The sequence below is a fragment of the Dromiciops gliroides genome, chromosome 3 (assembly GCF_019393635.1).
Source record: "Dromiciops gliroides isolate mDroGli1 chromosome 3, mDroGli1.pri, whole genome shotgun sequence".
Taxonomy (NCBI): domain Eukaryota; kingdom Metazoa; phylum Chordata; class Mammalia; order Microbiotheria; family Microbiotheriidae; genus Dromiciops; species Dromiciops gliroides.
Window position 1 is genome coordinate 360,177,322 of NC_057863.1, and position 17,861 is coordinate 360,195,182.

The 17,861-nt window shown below is 38.3% G+C and overlaps 1 protein-coding gene across 3 annotated transcripts in view; it reads right to left on the reverse strand.

Moving 5' to 3' along the window:
• The window catches only part of LYPD6B (LY6/PLAUR domain containing 6B), a 244,652-nt gene that overhangs the window by 187,726 nt on the left and 39,065 nt on the right, over nt 1-17,861 (reverse strand). For all 3 annotated transcript variants that reach the window (XM_043995441.1, XM_043995440.1, XM_043995442.1), the window contains one exon: nt 5,164-5,250. The gene's annotated coding sequence lies outside the window, so the exon portion shown is untranslated. The remainder of the gene's footprint in view (nt 1-5,163; nt 5,251-17,861) is intronic.

The following is a 17,861-nucleotide window of genomic DNA, read 5'->3' on the forward strand; positions in this document are numbered from 1 at the left end:
CGCCCGGCGTCCCGCCAAGCCGGCAAAAAAAAGGCTACTCCCCTTCTCTCCACCCCGGAAGTCCCAAAAAACCCGGCAGGCAGTCTGACATGCGCAGCAGGCGCACTGTACCTGGCAGGCAGTCTGACATGCGCAGCAGGCGGACTACCCGGCAGGCAGTCTGACATGCGCAGCAGGCAGACTGTTCATCTCCTCCCCAAAAGGGTGGTCCTTGAAAAACTGGCGTCTTTCAGTTATCCTAACCGACTGTTAAAAACTTTCATATTTTACCACATAACAGATTGCCCCAGAGTCCTTTTCTCTACCTACTTACTGACATGTGTCAGGAATGAGACTTTCCCGGTACATTTAAAAGTGGAGGAGTCAACCATGCTAGCAATAAAGCTGCACAGAGAACTGAGCTATTCAACTATCAAGGATACTTTAAGCAGGCAGTAACCAAAGAGGAAGGAATTTTCTTTTCTCCACCTCCATCAACAATGGCAGCACCAATTGGCAAGCACCCATCAGCATTCAGTAGAGCATCATATGGTAGAGGATATAAGATCCAGGTTAACTGGCAAGCTGGCTACATATGTTCCCTACTTGTTCCTGCATGTCTCTACTTATAAACACTTCCTCAATGATGCTCTGTATACTTGTGGGAGAGGAAAGGGAAGGGGAAGTAATAAACACTTTATATATTACCTACTAGTTGCCACGCATTGTGCTAAGTACTTTACAAATATCTCATTTGACCTCACAACAATCCTTCAAATTGGGTGCTGTTATTATCTACATTTTGCAGTTAAAGAAACTGAGTCAAACAAAGGTTAAGTGACTTGCCCAGGATCACACAGCTAGTAAGTGTCTGAGGCCAGATTTGAACTCAGGTCTTACTGCCTCTAAGCTCAGTGCTCTTTCCATTGTACCCTAAGTTTTGGGGGATGATACTCCATCACTATACTCTCTCAATAAATAACTTTGCTTTGGACCAATTATATCAACCTCACTATTGAAAGGTAACCAACCACATTGGTAAGGGCTTGTGAACTAGTTTTTAGATTGTGGACCCACGGAATTCCTAGAACCAGAGAGTCAGTCATATTCTGGGAGTCCAAACTTTTAGTGTGAAATTTGTTGGGCGGGGCAAAGGGGTGTTAGTACTGGGTTTTAACTCTGTCGATCATTTTTGTTGTATTCTTCCCAAAGTCAAGAACATTCCTCTTGGAGGAGAAAACAGGAAAAATCAAAGCTGAATATACATTGACTTCATTCTGTCATGTATGTTTCTTTATGGATCATTGATCATTTGGAGAAAAAAATGTCCAGATCTCTAAGACTAGAAACCTTAATGATTTACTATTGCACTATAACAACAAAGTAGCCAGGCGTGGTGTTACCCACATCTATAATCCCTGCTACTGGGGAGGTTGAGACTGTTGGCATATTTGTGCTCCAAGGTTTTGAGCTGCATTAGGACCAAGGCTTTTTGTGTATCTGTACTAACTCTGGTACAAATATGGTGAGTCCCAGAGGCTAGGGGTCCAGGCTGCTTAAGAAGGGGTGAACTGGGGGACAGCTAGGTGGCACAGTGAATAAAGCACCAGTCCTAGATTCAAGAGGACCTGAGTTCAATTCTGGCCTCAGACACTCAACACTTACTAGCTATGTGACCCTAGGCAAGTCACTTAACCCTCATTGCCCCACCAAAAAAAAAAAAAAAAAAAGAAAAAGATGAACTGGTCCAGCCTGGAAAGAGTGGACTAAAGATTCTGTACCAAATAGCAGTGGGATCAGTCCCATGAGTGACTGCTGCACTCCCAGTCTATTTGAGATGGGAAAACCTAGGCTCAAAAAACTAACTAACACAAAGAACTTATGTTTTACCAATTTGTAGCTAAGAATCCAGGCCATTTGAGAGTGGTAGAAATATTTAGGAACCTACTGCTAGAAACCAAAGCCATCCAAATCACTCAAGATAAAAATGAATAATGTCCCCAGCTAAGTCACCTGTACTCTAATAACCATAGCGAATGAGGCCATTTTACAGAGAAAAAAACAGAAGCTGACACATGACAAAGAAACCTTATAACTACTAGCACAGTTAGAACCAACAGTCAATTTAAATTACGACTAAAAGGTGCTGAGAACATAAGATCCTACTGTGTTTATCTACTTCATATGTGAAAATTCAACCTTAAATGCTTTTCCCTAAAAAGTTGCCTATCATACCTACATTAAAATCTTATATATCGGGCAGCTAGGTGGCGCAGTGGATAAAGCACTGGCCTTGGATTCAGGAGGACCTGAGTTCAAATCCAGCCTCAGACACTTGACACTTACTAGCTGTGTGACCCTGGGCAAGTCACTTAACCCTCATTGCCCCGCAAATAAAATATATATATATATATATATATATATATCTTATATATCTCCTATAAGATAGAGATAACTCCATTCAATGATCCTCTGGTAACAATATGAGGTAAGGTATAAAACTGACATATACTTTTAGCATTATCATAGAGGCCATACAGAGCAAGGTCCAAATGGAAGGACTCCCTACATATGTTGAGGTTTTCCAGATGCCACTTTTGGCAGCTAAAATTTTGCTGATTACATGAACTATAGGATCTCTTCAGTAAGAACTACAGCTCCGAAGGGATCAGTATAACAATCCACCCAAAAGAAACAAAGTGCTATAGAAATGAGAACTGTAAATGGTACCTCATACTAGTAAGTTTATTCTCCAAAATGCCTATTTTGGAAATTCTCTTTACCCAATAATTTTTCATCTTCAATTCAATTTATTAAATGTCTACAATGCACAAAAGGGCAGATAGGTGATACAGTGGATAGAGTTCCGGGTATGGAGTCAGGAATACTCATCTTCCTGAGTTCAGATATGGCCTCAGACACTTATCAGCTGTGGGACCCTGAACAAATCACTTAACCCTGTTTGCCTCAGTTTCTTCATCTGAAAAATGAGCTAGAAAAGGAAATGATAAACCACTCCAGAACTCTGCCAAGAAAACCCCAAGTGGGGTCATGGAGAGTTGGACACAACTGAAACAACTAAACAAGAATGCACAACTCTTTTTTTTGGGGGGGGGGAGGAGTGGGGCAATGAAGATTAAGTGACTTGCCCAGGGTCACACAGCCAGTATGTGTCAAGTGTTTGATGCTGGATTTGAACTCAGGTCCTCTTGAATCCAGGGCTGGTGCTTTATCCACTGCGCCACCTAGCTGCCCCCCAAAATGCACAACTCTTAAGATGAAAACTGATGGTTTGTGACTACTTGTAGAAATCTGCAAGAAAACCCAAAGCCTGAGAATTCCTTCAGTTAACAACCCTATAGCACTTTGGTTTGTTGTTGCTTAATCCCTTCATTACTCAAGAGATCATTACTAAACCTCCAATGTTCAGATTAAGTGGCATAATGTGCTATTACATATAATATTCAGAATTGGCAGTCTGCTTAGGGAAGTCACTTCACTCAGGCTCCATGACATAAGAAGACAAATATTTAGTAGAGATGACACTAACCTACAGTCAGTCATAGGTCAGTGATAGTTTTCCCACATTGCTTAGATGGCAGCAAGAGCTATCACGAGGAAAAGCGAGGGCGTTGTATGCTTCACTTGGATTTTATTCTTGGCTCCTACACTGCTTCAGGTAATTATCCATCCTGGGCAGCATTAACCAAGCCAAGAAGATAAAACACTAAGTGGTTAACTAAATGGAGAGATTAAAGGTGTCAGAAACCTTAAGTTGGAAAAGGGAAGTTTGATTGAGTTAATTCATATTCTCCTATGCTGCCCCACCCACCATCACAACTTCATATTAACTGGGTTTCAAACAGTGCACATTAAGCACAGACTACATGTCATTAGAAATATTTTCCACAGGAGTCTTTATTCCAATATATTTTATAGTATATTAATGTATTTGAAAGAACCCCAGAGAAGTCAGAAAGCTTCAGGGTAGAAAAAAGACCCATATGAACAAAAAATACTTCAAGTTCATAGTAGCAAAAAACTGGAAACTAAGAGGGTGCCTATTAATTGGAAAATAGCTAAACAAAGACAGTATATGAATGTAATGGAATACTACTGTATGCTAAGAAATGATAACAGGGATGGGTTCAAAAAAACATATGTGAAAGGACTTAAATGAACTGAGGTAAAATGCAGTGAGTAGAACCAGAAAAGTAATTTATACAATAATAACACTGTAAAGACAAAACATCTTGAAAGACTAAAGAACTCTGATCAATACAATGACCAACATCATTACAGAGGAACAACGATGACATGAGATATATGAGGTGTATATGCCACTCACATCTTGATAGTTAATGAACTAAAATATGCAGACTGAGACATACATTTTGGAAAAGGCTAATGTAGGAATTTGCTTTACTTAACTATGCAAATTTGTTACAAAGCTTTTTGTTTGTTTTTTTTTTCCTTTCCTTATAAATTGGTAGGGGATGAGAGAAAATAAGCATTGACTAAAAACAAAACATGGATCAACCTCTTTCTTAAAGGGGGACAACCATTTTTTCTCCACCTTGATCCTCTTTAAATACACACACACACACACACACACACACACACACAATATACATACCTACAGCATGAATGGTTTCATCATTAAAAACAACCACATTATCATTCACCAGATACCTGCCAATATTTTGATTGCTAACCTACTCAAGCTTGTTGGTTATCAGATTAAGCAAATGTAAACAGTTAGCTGACCCAAATTCCTCCTAATATCATTTCTGATCTCTATTCTCTCTCTCTCTCTCTCTCTCTCTCTCTCTCTCTCTCTCTCTCTCTCTCTCTCTCTCTCTCTCTCTCTCTCTCTCCTTCTCTCTCCCTCTCCCTCTCTCTCCCTCTCTTTCCCTCTCTCTCTCTCTCTTTTTCTCTCTCTCCCCTTTCTTAAGGAAATAAAGCAACTGAGTTTTAGTTGAGCTGCTATAAACAATTCACCCAGTGAAAAATTATCACCAATCCCTAAGAAAGTCAATATCAAGACAGAAAGACAGATACAACAAATTATATGTCAAAATCCAAAGATACTTAGGGAACCACAAAGGAAAAGCCTAGGAGGATAGATAAGTTAATTCCTTCTCCCCCTGGCTTACATCTAATTTCTAGTTTTAGGTCCCTTACCTCTCTGTAGATATTGTTCTCCAAGGATGATGTCACTATTATGTGTCAGAGAAATGGTTTGTAGATTCAGTAATTCCACAGGGGTCTCTGGAAAACCAAACCAAACAAAAGGAAATAAAAACATTTGATAGGGAAGGTTGTAGGGGGAGAGAATCAGGGTAAAGATAAAATAAAGGATACAGGAATATGTTATAAGTGAATTAATGTAGGAAGTTTTAGTGAATCTGAACATTGAATTGAATATAGAAATCTCTTGTAGGTTCAAACTTGAAAAAATACCACCCAAATTGAAGGCTACTCCAGTAACCAAAATGTTCTTACCTTCTTTTATTTTTGAAAACATAATATAATAAACCAACATCTTACACCATATGCCACACATAAGGTCAAAGTAGGTACATGATTTAGACATAAAGAGTGATACCATAAGGGGAACATGGAATAATTTACACATCAGATCAACATATAAGGGAAGAATTTAAAACCAAACAAGAGAGAACATTACCAGATGTAAAATGAATAATTTTTATTATATTAAATTAAAAATGTTTTGTATAAACATAATCAATGCAATGAAGATTAGAAGAAAAGCAGATGCTCTTTTTGTGGTGGCAAGGAATTGGAAGTTGAGAGGATGCCCATCAATTGGGGAATGGCTGGACAAGTTGTGGTATATGAATGTAATGGAATATTATTGTGCCATAAGAAACAATGAGCAGGAGTAGTTCAGAGAAACCCGGAGGGTCTTGCATGGGTTGATGATGAGTGAGATGAGCAGAACCAGGAAAACATTGTGCACAGTATCATCAACATTGTGTGTTGAGCAACTGTGATAGACTAGATTCTTCTCACCGATCCAACGGTACAAGAAAGTTCCAAAAGGCTCATGATGGAAAAGGCTCTCCAAATCCAGAAAAAAAAGCAACTGTGGAATATGGATGCTGATTGGACCATACTATTTTGTTTTTGGTGCTGTTGTTTTTCTTTTTTGAGGTTTTTCCTTCTTGCTCTGTATCTTCTTGTATAACATGACTAATGCAGAAATATGTTTAATGTTATATATCAGATTACCTGCTGTCGGCGGGGGGGGAGGGAGAGAGAAAAATTTGAAATTGGAAATCTTATCTAAACAAAGGTTGAAAACTTAAATTAATTAATTGTAAAAAGAAAGAAGAAGAAGAAGGAGGAGGAGGAGGAGGAGAAGGAGAAGAAGAAGGAGGAGAAGAAGAAGAAGAAGAAGAAGAAGAAGAAGAAGAAGAAGAAGAAGAAGAAGAAGAAGAAGGAGAAGGAGAAGGAGAAGGAGAAGGAGAAGGAGAAGGAGAAGGAGAAGGAGAAGGAGAAGGAGAAGGAGAAGGAGAAGGAGAAGGAGGAGAAGGAGGAGAAGGAGAAGGAGAAGGAGAAGGAGAAGGAGGAGATGGAGGAGATGGAGGAGAAGGAGGAGAAGGAGGAGAAGGAGGAGAAGGAGAAGGAGAAGGAGATGAAGAAGAAGAAGAAGAAGAAGAAGAAGAAGAAGAAGAAGAAGAAGAAGAAGAAGAAGAAGAAGAAGAAGAAGAAGTAGAAGAGCAGAAAGCTGGGGAAAAATTTTTTTACAGCAAGTATCTCTGATAAAGGCATTTCTCAAGTATATAAAAAGCTGAGTCAAATTTATAAGAATACAAATCGTTTCCTAATTAGAACTATCTATAGTCAAGAAAAAAAAATGTTCTAAATCACTACTGATTAGAAAAATTCAAATTAATATAGCTCTGAGGGCGCAGCTAGGTGGCGCAGTAGATAAAGCATTGGCCCTGGATTCAGGAGGACCTGAGTTCAAATGCAGCCATAGACACTTGACACGTACTAACTGTGTGACCCTGGGCAAGTCACTTAACCCCAATTGCCTCACAAACAAAAACAAACAAACAAACAAAAAAACCAGCTCTGAGGTACCACATCACACCTATCACATTGACTAATATGACAGAAAAGGAAAATGACAAATGTTGGAGGGAATGGGGGAGAATTGGGACACTAATACACTGTTAGTAGAGTTGTGAACTGATTCAATTATTCTGGAAACCAATTTGGAACTATGCCCAAAAGATTATCAAACTGTATATATACTTTGTCCCAGAAATAGCAATACTATGGTTTATATCCCAAAAAGGTTTTTTTTAAAAAAAAGGAAAAGAACCTATTTATACAAAAATATTTATAGCACCTCATTTTGTAGTAGCAAAGAATTGGAAATTCAGGGGATGCCTATCAATTGGGGAATGGCTGACCAAGTCATGTTATAAAATTAATAATGGAATCATATTGTGATATAAGGAGTGATGATGATATATACTCTTTGACCTAGTAATACCAATCCTGGGTTGCTATCCAAAAAAGAGATAAAAAAATAAAAAGTTAAAGGACCTACATGTACAAAAAATATTTATGACTGCCCTTTTCTGGTGCAGAGAATTTTAAATTGAAGACTGGGCCAAGATGGCAGAGGAAAGGTACTAAGCTCTCAGAGCTCCTGACACAATCACTTCAAAAAACTCCAAATAATGCCATAAGACAATTCCTGGAGCAGCAAAACCCACAAAAGGATGGGCTGAGATAATTTTCCAACCAAAGACAGCTTAGAAGGTTGTCAAGAGGGGGCTGCTGTGCTGGGGTGGGAGTGGAGCCCAACCCCGTGGTTGCGCCAACACAGATCCAGCCCCAGGCAGGCCACAGCAGAGAAATTTACCCCCAACTTACCTGGAGTTGTACAGTGGGCAACTGTCTTGTGTCTGAGGCCGGGTTTTGGCTGGGATCCCCCTGGGTCCAGGGGTGATGCTTTGTCCACTGTGTCACCTAGCTAGGTGATGACATCTTTAGGGTTAAATTGAGGGGTGAAGGGAATGCACTGGGGGAGGGGGGAGTTCAGAGGTGAAATCCTACATCAGGAAAAGGCTTATGGAGTGGGGGGAGAGATGGGAGAGGAGCAGGGCAGTAAATGAATTTTACAATTATCAGAAGAGGCTCAAAGACCATAAACTCATCAAAGCTGCCTCAAGAAGGGACTAACACACACACCCAACTGGGTGGAGCAATCTATTTAATCTGGGCAGTAAATGAGCCTAACAGTCATCAGAATTGACTCAAAGACCTCAATCTCATTAGAATTGGCTCAAGGAGGTAATAACATATGCACTCAATTGGGTGGAGTAATCTCTCTAACCCTGCAGGAAAATAGGAGGGGAAGGGGATAAAGAGAGAGGAGCAAAAGAAGGAAGGGCAGAGTGGGGAAGGGGACAGACAGAAGCAAATCCCTTTTGAAGAGTGATAGGATGAAAGAAGAAGGATAATAGAATAAATATCATGGGGAAGGGAATAGGATGGAAGGGAAACAGTTAACAATAGTAATCACGAAAAAGAGAAAAGGGGGGAAAATTGTATAAAAAATATTTATAGCAATTCTTGGTGAAGGCTAAGAATTGAGAATCAAGGGAATGGCCATCAATTGAGGAATGATGGAAAAATCTATGCTATATGATTGTAGTGGAATGGTCTTGGGCTATAGGAAATGACAAAACAGGATAATCCCCGAAAAACCTGGAAAGACTAATGAACATCGATGTATAGTGAGGTGAGCAGAGCTGGGAGGACATTGTACATAGTGACAGCAGTATTGTTCAATGAGCAATTGTGAATGATTTAACTACTCTCAGCAATGCAATGATACAAGACAATCCCAAGGAACTAATGAGGAAGCTTACTATGCAACCCCACAGAAAGAACTGATAAAAAGAATACTTGTGGATTATACATATATAACCTGATTGAGATCTTGTGGACAGGGGAGGAACAGGATGGAGGGAGGGAGAAAAATTTGGAACTCTAAATCTTAAGAAAATGAATGTTGAAAACTACCCTTACATGTAACTGGAAAAAAATAAAATAAATGTTTGTTGCGAAAAAAAAAAAGGAAAGAAAGAAATTTACCCCCAAAGCCTTTGAATCAGCTACAACTCTAGCAATTTCTGGAACTAAGCTCAGTCTGGTGAAAGGGCTGAGTGGTTTGCTGGGGAAAGAATACAGGGGTCTCTGCTGGAGCTGAGGCAGAATTCAGTTATTCTACCCTAGCTGGAAACCAGGAAGAAGTCTTGCATGGTGGGCCCAGGTGAGGGAGAGGCACAGGCTCTCTAGGAGCTATCAACCACAGCAAACAAAATTGTGTTGCCTATTTGAATAGCAAGTAGGCTTGGAGTTATTTACAGAGCAAAACACAGGCCAGGCTTGTGAAGAACCTGCCACTCCTTAAATTGTACTACCTTGGACACTCTGAAGCTGGAGATAGTGCATCCTGGAAGCAGTGCCCCACGTTAAGGAGTTAAAAATCAAGAAATAGGCAGGCAAAATGAATATACAGAGAAAGATGTAGACCATAGAAAGTTTCTTTAGTGACAAGGAACATCCAGGTGCACCCTCAGAAGAGGATAACAACATCAGGGCTGTACATCCAAAGCCTCCAAGAAAAATATGAAATGGTCTCCAGCCATAGAAGCACTCAAAAAGGACTTTGAAGATAAAGTAAGAGAGGTAGAGGAAAAAATGGAAAGAGAAATGAGAGTGATGCAGGAAAGTCATGAAAAAAAAGTCAACAGCTTGAAATACCAAATGGAAAAGCTTTCTGAATAAAATAATTGCCTAAGAATTAGGATTGAACAAATGGAAGCTAGTGACTTTATGAGAAACTAAGACACAATAAAGCAAATGCAAATGAATAAAAAAAATAGAGGGCAATGTGAAATATCTTCTTGGAAAAACAGCTGACCTGGAAAATTGATCCAGGAGAGATCATTTGAAAATTATTGAACTAACTGAAAACCATGATCAAAACAAGAGCTTGGGAGGGCAGCTAGGTAGTGCAGTGGATAAAGTACTAGCCCTGGATTCAGAAGGATCTGAGTTCAAAGTTGGCCTCAGAAACTTGACACTTACTAGCTGTGTGACCCTGGGCAAGTCACTTAATCCTCATTGCCCCACAAAAAAAGAGAAAGAAAAGAAAACAAGAGCTTAGAATTCATCTTCAAAGAGATTGTCAGGGAAAATTGCCCTGGTATTCTAGAAGCAGAAGGTAAAATAGAAATTAAAAGAATCCACCAACCACCTCCTGAAAGAGATACCAAAATGAAAACACTCAGGAATATTATAGCCAAATGCCAGAGCTCCCAGGTCAAGGAGAAAATATTGCAAGCAGCCAGAAAGAAACAATTCATGTACCGTGGAGCCACAGTCAGGATAGCATAAGATTTAGTTGCTTCTACATTAAAGGATAAGAGGGCATGGAATATGATATTCCAGAGGGCAAAGGAATTGGGACTAAAACCAAGAATCATCTACCCAACAAAACTAAGTATAATCTTTCGGGGGGAAAATGGGACTTCAATAAAAGAGAGGACTTTCAGGCATTCATGATGAAAAGACCTGAACTGAATAGAAAATTTGACTTTCAAATTCAAGACCATAGAGAAGCATAAAAATGTAAACAGGAACAAGAAATCATGAGGGATGTTAAAAGGTTAAGTTGTTTACATTCCTACATGGGAAGATGATATGTCTAACTCATAAGAACTTTCTCAGTATTAGGGCAGAGGATAGGAATAAATTTAGATAGAGGCTACAAGTGGGAATTGATTATGAAAGGATGATATCTATAAAGCATTTATTTTTTGTTTATTTTTTTGTGCGTCAGTCAGAGGTGGGTTATATGCCCAGGGTCATGCAGCTAGTGAGTGTCTTGTGTCTGAGGCCAGATTTGGGCTCTGGACCTCTGGAGTCCTGGAAGAGTGCTTTGTCCACTGTGTCAAATAACTGCCCCATGATGACATCTTTAAAATAAAATTAAAGGGTAAGAGGATTGCACTAGGAGAAAGGAAAAGGGAGAGGTGAAATGGGCTGAAATATCTCACATAACAGAAGTAAGAAAAAGCTTATAGAGTGGAGGGAAAGTTGGGGGAGGAGTGGGGGATTGGATAAGCCTTACACTCATCAGAACTGGCTCAAAGAGGGAATAACATACACTCTCAAGTAATGCATCTTGCCCTGTGGGAAAGTAGGAGGGGAAAGGGATGAGGGGGGAGGAGCAATGGAAGGGAAGGCAGATTGGGGGAGGGACAATCAGAACCAAAACACTTTTGAAGAGAGTTAGGGTAAAAGAAGATAGAAAATAGAGTGAATATCATAGGGAGCGAATAGGATGGAGGGAAACACAGTTAGCAGTAGTAACTGGAGAAAAAATGAGAAGCAGAAGCAAGAACAATGTACGATGATGATGATGGTGGTGCTGCTGCTGGTGGTGATGATGATGATGACTGATGGTACTTACTTTGCTGGGCTATTGTGAAGAAAATTCTCTGTCAGGTATAAGGTACTATATAGATGTTGTTTATCATTGTTGTTGCAATAATCAACCTCATGGGTGTTTTGTAAAGAAATATCCCTTTAAAGTACTATATAAACATAGTTAACTATAAAAAAAGATGAGCAGAATGCTATCAGAAAAAACCTAGAAAGACTTACATGAGCTGAAGCAAAGTGAAATGTAATGTATACAAAATAACAGCAATATTATAGGATGATCTACTGCGAATGACTAACTTATTTTCAGTGGTGCAGTGATCCAAGACAACTCCGAAGGACTTATGAAAAAAATGCAATTAGTCTACAAAGAAAGAACTGATGGCATCTGAATACAGATGGAAGTATATTTTGTCATTGTTGTTATTTTTTATTTCTAAAGTTTTTTTGTCTGATATGTTTTGCACGACTGCACATGTATAGCTTATGTTGAATTGCTTGAGTTCTTAACGCTGGAGGTAGGGAGGGAGGAAGAGAATTTGGAACACAAAGTTATAAAAATTGATGTTACAACTTGTTTTTACATATAAGGTAGGGAAAATTCTAAATAAATAAATACATTTTTTAAATTAAAAAAAGAACTTTAAGGAGATGTCCATCAATTGGGGAATGTCTGAACAAATTTTGTGATGAGATTATGATGGAACACTATTGTGCTGTAAGAAATAATGAGCAGGATGCTCTCAGAAAAACCTGGAAAGACTCACATGAGCTGATGCAAAGTGAAATGTACTGTATAGAAAGTAACAATAATATTGTAAGATGATCACCTGTGAATGACTTAGCTATTCTCAGCAACACAATGATCCAAGACAACTCTGAAAGAATTATGAAAAATGTGATCTATCTCCAGAGAAAGAACTGATGGTGTCTGAATACAGATTGAAGCATATTTTTTCAGTTTCTTTTTCTTGAGTATTTTTTGTTGGTTTTCTTTCACAACCTAAGCAATATGGAAATATTTGCATGGCTACACATGTATAACTTATATTGAATTGCTTGGGTTCTTAAGAGGGAGTGGAGAGGGAAAGAGGAAGAGAATTTGGAACACAAAGTTCTTAAAAATAGACATTAAAATTGTTTTACATGTAATTGGGGAAAAAATTAAATTCTAAATAAATGGAAAAAAAGTGATGATGAGTAGGAGGATTTCAGAAAAACCTGGGAATAGTTACATGAACTGATACAAAGTAAAATGAGCAGAACTAGCAGAATACTGTACACAATCACATCAATTTCATATGATGATCAACTGTGAATGATTTAGCTATTCTCAGCAATATGATGATCTAATAAAATTCTGAAGGACTTATGATGAAAAATGCTATTCACCTCCGGAGAAAGAACTGATGTAGTCTGAATACAGATTGGAGCATACTATTATTTTTCACTTTATTTTTTTTTATGGTGGTTTTTTTGGTTTATGTCTTCTTTCACAACATGACTAATATGGAAATGTTTTGCATGACTACACTTGCATAACCCATATTAAATTCCTTACCATCTCAGAGAGGGTGTAAGGGAGGGAGAAAGAATTTGAAACTCAAATTATTATTATTATTTTTTTTTTTAGTGAGGCAAGTGGGGTTAAGTGACTTGCCCAGGGTCACACAGCTAGTAAGTGTTAAGTGTCTGAGGCCGGATTTGAACTCAGGTACTACTGACTCCAGGGCCATCTAGCTGCCCCGAAACTCAAACTTTTTAAAAAACAAATGTTAAAATTTGTTTTTACATGTAATGAGAGGGGAAAGAAAACGGTATAGTGGGATTCACAAGGCAAGAGACCTTGAACATCTGACTCTATCCTATTTCTGCCTCAACTATAAATTAGGAAAACTACCATCTACCATACTTACTCCATAGGGTCATTATGAGGGTCAAGAGTGCTGTCTGGACTTGGTGGTCAGGAAGACCAAGGTTCAAATCCTGCCTCAGACATCTCCTAGTTGTGTGACCCTGAGCAAGTCACTTAACCTCTCAGGTATCACTTAACACTCTATAAGGTTTCTTCTAGCATTAAATCTATGATCTTAAATCACATTATAACTGTAAAGCTCTGTACAAATGGAAGGTAGCTTCCACTATTCCTTTAAAGGGTGGGTCTTTTTAAAGTGAGACTTGGGCTGCCTTGCAGACCATAAGAGCTGGCTGCTTAGCACCTACTAGCATCTGTTCTGCACACCAATGTAACAATTCCTTCACAGAGGCACCTCTGAGTGCAGTCAAGCAGTTAGGTATGAGGCTGTTCCACACACACACACTTAACCTTTTATTTCCGATGGGTAGTGAAGTAGAAAGTTAGGTCTGAATTATGACCACATCCAGCCTGACTCATATGACAAGGCTTTCCAGTAGCCTGATTACATGGTGATTATTAACTACCTTGGGAAGACCTTGCCAATTTGGTCTTTCTCCACTGGAAGTGGGGAGGTTCCATTCTCTTCCCTTGGTACCACTGAAAGTGTCCTCAATTCAATTGAGTTTGAAGCTGTTTCATTTTCTTAAAATGCCCTATCTTTATTGTTAAGGGCTAAAATTCTAGCTAAACTGTCTAAAATATCTAATGAGTGGTTGCCAATAAATTATAAGCTTTAGCAAGAGTTAGACTTTTAAGCATTTATTAAGGAGAATAAGAATTTGGTAAAGAGAGAGAGAAAGGCCTACATTCATCTATCTATTAAAGGGAGAGCACATTTCTAGCTCCGCTCTCCACCAGAGTCCAAAGGAAAGAGCACGAGTCAGAGCGCCCGGCTCTTCCTTCTTTCTCCCACTAGCAAACATCACTTCCTGACGCCAAAGAAAAGACGCATGTCCTTGCCCTCAAAGACCTTCCTTTCATGGTGGAACTTTTCTACAGTAAGTCTCCAGCAGGTGGCGTCATTCCAATCATTACATTATGTTTTAAAATGTTTATCCAATAATCCTCACCAGGCATTAAACATTAATCTGTAAAATGGAGTTGCAGTGAAGATGAAATGAAATGATATTTGCAGTGTTCAACAAACCTTAAAGCAATATGTATATGCACACATGCATACATGCATGCAGACATGTATGTATGTGTGTGTGTATATATATATATATTTATATATATAAATTGATGATAATGTTTACTACAGGCAAAAGTCAAAGTTAATTATTTCTTATAATCTCATTTACATGTGGAAGCTGCTAAAGTTAACATTTTTAAAGTGGGACAAAGATAGTACTTAAGCTTAAAGCCAGCTACAGCAAGTCTAAAAGCTATTAGTTCTAAATATTCCCCAAGCCTATCTTAGAGAGGCATTTCTAGCCTTATTATGTCAAGATCACAGCTTGCTACCTGACATTGACTCGAAAACAGTAATCAAAAAATAAAAGAAATGATGTGTAGAGATGGCCAGTTGTTGCTCTTAGGACATTTTTTTAGTAATAAACATTTTTATTTGAAGTTTTGATTTCCAAATCCTATCCCTCCTTTCCTCCCTCCCCTCTCCTGTCCCTGAGGCAGTAAGCAATCAGATATAAGTTATACATGTGCTATTATGTAAAACATTACCATAGAAGTCATTTTGTATAAGAAAAACTTGGATAAAAAAAATGAAAGTGAAAATAGCATGCTTCCATCTGTGTTCAATCAATATCAATTCTTTCTTTGGAGGTGAACAGTGCACTTCATCATTAGTCCTTTGGGATTGTCTTGGATCGTTGTATTGCTGAGAATAGTTAACTCATTCACAGTTCTTCATAGAACAATATTGCTGTCACTGTGCACAAAATTCTCCTGGTTCTGCTCACTTTTACCATATTCTTAATCTACAATTTTTTCATTGCTCACATTTTCTCTTTTAACACAAACTTTAGAAAATTCAAAAGACAGAACCAGATGTTTCTCCTCTTCAAAGTTATTATAGAGAATTATTAAGGAAAAAAACTTAGGCCTCCCAAAACCCCATAGGGCTGGCATAAAGGGAGAAAAGACATTCATAAATTAAACAAGTTAGGCAGGCATTCGGTGCTTTGAGAGATCCCAGTTGAATTACAACTTGAATACATTAATTTATAAGCACAGCAAAGATTTATGAAAGTGACCCCAGAATTTAAGATAGCTACTCATAGATAGCTGCTATTCTTTATTAATGAAGCATTTTACTAATTCTGCACCAAGAGACCTACAACTTTTTCTTTTTTATGCAACCCCAGAAATGGTGGTGTTAAATATTAAACATTCTACTTAGAGCATATGAAGATCTCAAAGGCAATTAGCAGCTACTATTTGAATGTCAACAAGGCTGCAAACACTATATGTAACATGAAGTTAGGAATGGTACTTTTAAATAAAAATAGACAGCCCTTATAAATAAATATATAAGCAATAAAATAAAAGAAATTGAAAATGAAGTCTTTTTTAAACCTCCGAACATGCATTTAGGGTGGCACAGTGGATAGAGCCCTGGGTTTGAAGTCAGGAAGACCTGAGTTCAAATCCAGCCTCATACACTTACTAGCTGTGTGGCCCTGGGCAAATCACTTAATCCTGTTTGCCTTAGTTTCTTCATCCATCAATATCAAACCACTCCAATATCTTTACCAAGAAAACCCCAAAAGGGGTCACGAAGGATTGGATGTGACCGAAAATAACTAAACAACAAAAGAATATACAATGAATCTTTGTGTGACAATGAGCCTCAGTTCCCCTATTGATAAAGTGAGGATATTTGTCCTACCTATCTAACAAGAATGTTGTGAGAATCAAATGAAATATTGCACAGGAAATGCCATATATTCTAAGTCTTCAAGATTCTGTGTGTGTGTGTGTGTGTGTGTGTGAATGAATATATGTATATGTATATATATATATATATATATGTGTGTGTGTGTGAAAAGTGCTTTATTATATCATCATCATCATCTTTATTATATCTATATTCTGTTTCCATTATCATCAATGGCTATGTGATCTTAAAGAAGTCACCTAACCTCTCCATGCATGAGGAAACTTTCTAAGACTATAACTTGAAGAAAAGGTCCTGACCTACACTGGTAAAGGGAATTTCCTCATTTGGGTGTTTCTTACTGAATGACATCACAGGTCCAGTCCCTATCTCTATTATCAGTACCATCATTATCTCATACTTGACCTATGTCCTTCACAGTGTTGTTGTGATAATTAAATGAGCTAATATAGGCAAAGTACTTTATAATTGAACTTTATTGTTTATTCTTGTTATTGTTGTCATTATCTTTTATTATCTCAATCTTAAAATATTTTTAAACAATCTTCCTCCCTTTTATAAGAAGTACCCTGAATCCATTGACTGACTGAATACTCTTAAATGGATTGATCATGGTTACTCATCACATTACATGAGAAAACAGAGATCTTTATGCCATGTGCTAAGATATAAGTGACCCCAAGGCCTGAAAAAAGTTGTCTACAAGTCAAGTTTGAGGTAAGGTTTAAAACAAAACAAAAACCTCTTGAAATGAGCCTGAACCCTAAGCAAATCTTCCACAGATCTCGATCTTTCTTTCTCTCTCTCTCTCTCTCTCACTGTAATTTTCCAAAGGGCAAAAATCAAACCTAAAAATTCATAATGAAGCAATGTGATGTAATTCCACTTCACTGCCTTATTCGTTTTTTTTTTTTTTTTGTGAGGCAATTGGGGTTAAGTGACTTGCCCAGGGCCATACAGCTAGTAAGTGTTAAGTGTCTGAGGCCGGATTTGAACTCAGGTACTCCTGAATCCAGGGCTGGTGCTTTATCCACTGCGCCATCTAGCTGCCCCCACTGCCTTATTCTTGAAATGTATATTATTTAACACAAGAAAAGCAGGTCCTGTGATTACCATTTTACAAAACAGGAAACTGAGGCCCAGAGACGCCGACTAAACAAGAATTGCACAGCTAGTTAATGAGAACTAGAACTGGAATCCAGGTTTCCATGATTCCTGTTCCACTCGTCTAAAAAGAAAAAAAATCAGAAAATTGTGAAAAAACATTGTGAAAGTTGTAGGGAGATTAATCATGGTAAAGTAGAAGAAATTATGGTCTCTCCTTCTCTGGATGATATGAACCTTTCTGGAATGGATTAGAGGTATTTCTGCCTGAAGGCTGAGGGATGGGTTAATTTACCTCTTTAAACACTATGATTCTAAAACAATAAAGAATGCCTCATTAATAATGCCACCAATAGTGGGGCAGCTAGGTGGCGCAGTGGAAAGAGCACCGGTCCTGGATTCAGGAGGTCCTGAGTTCAAATCCAACCTCAGACACTTGACACTAGCTGTGTGACCCTGGGCAAGTCACTTAACCCCCATTGCCTTGCAAAAAAAAAAAAA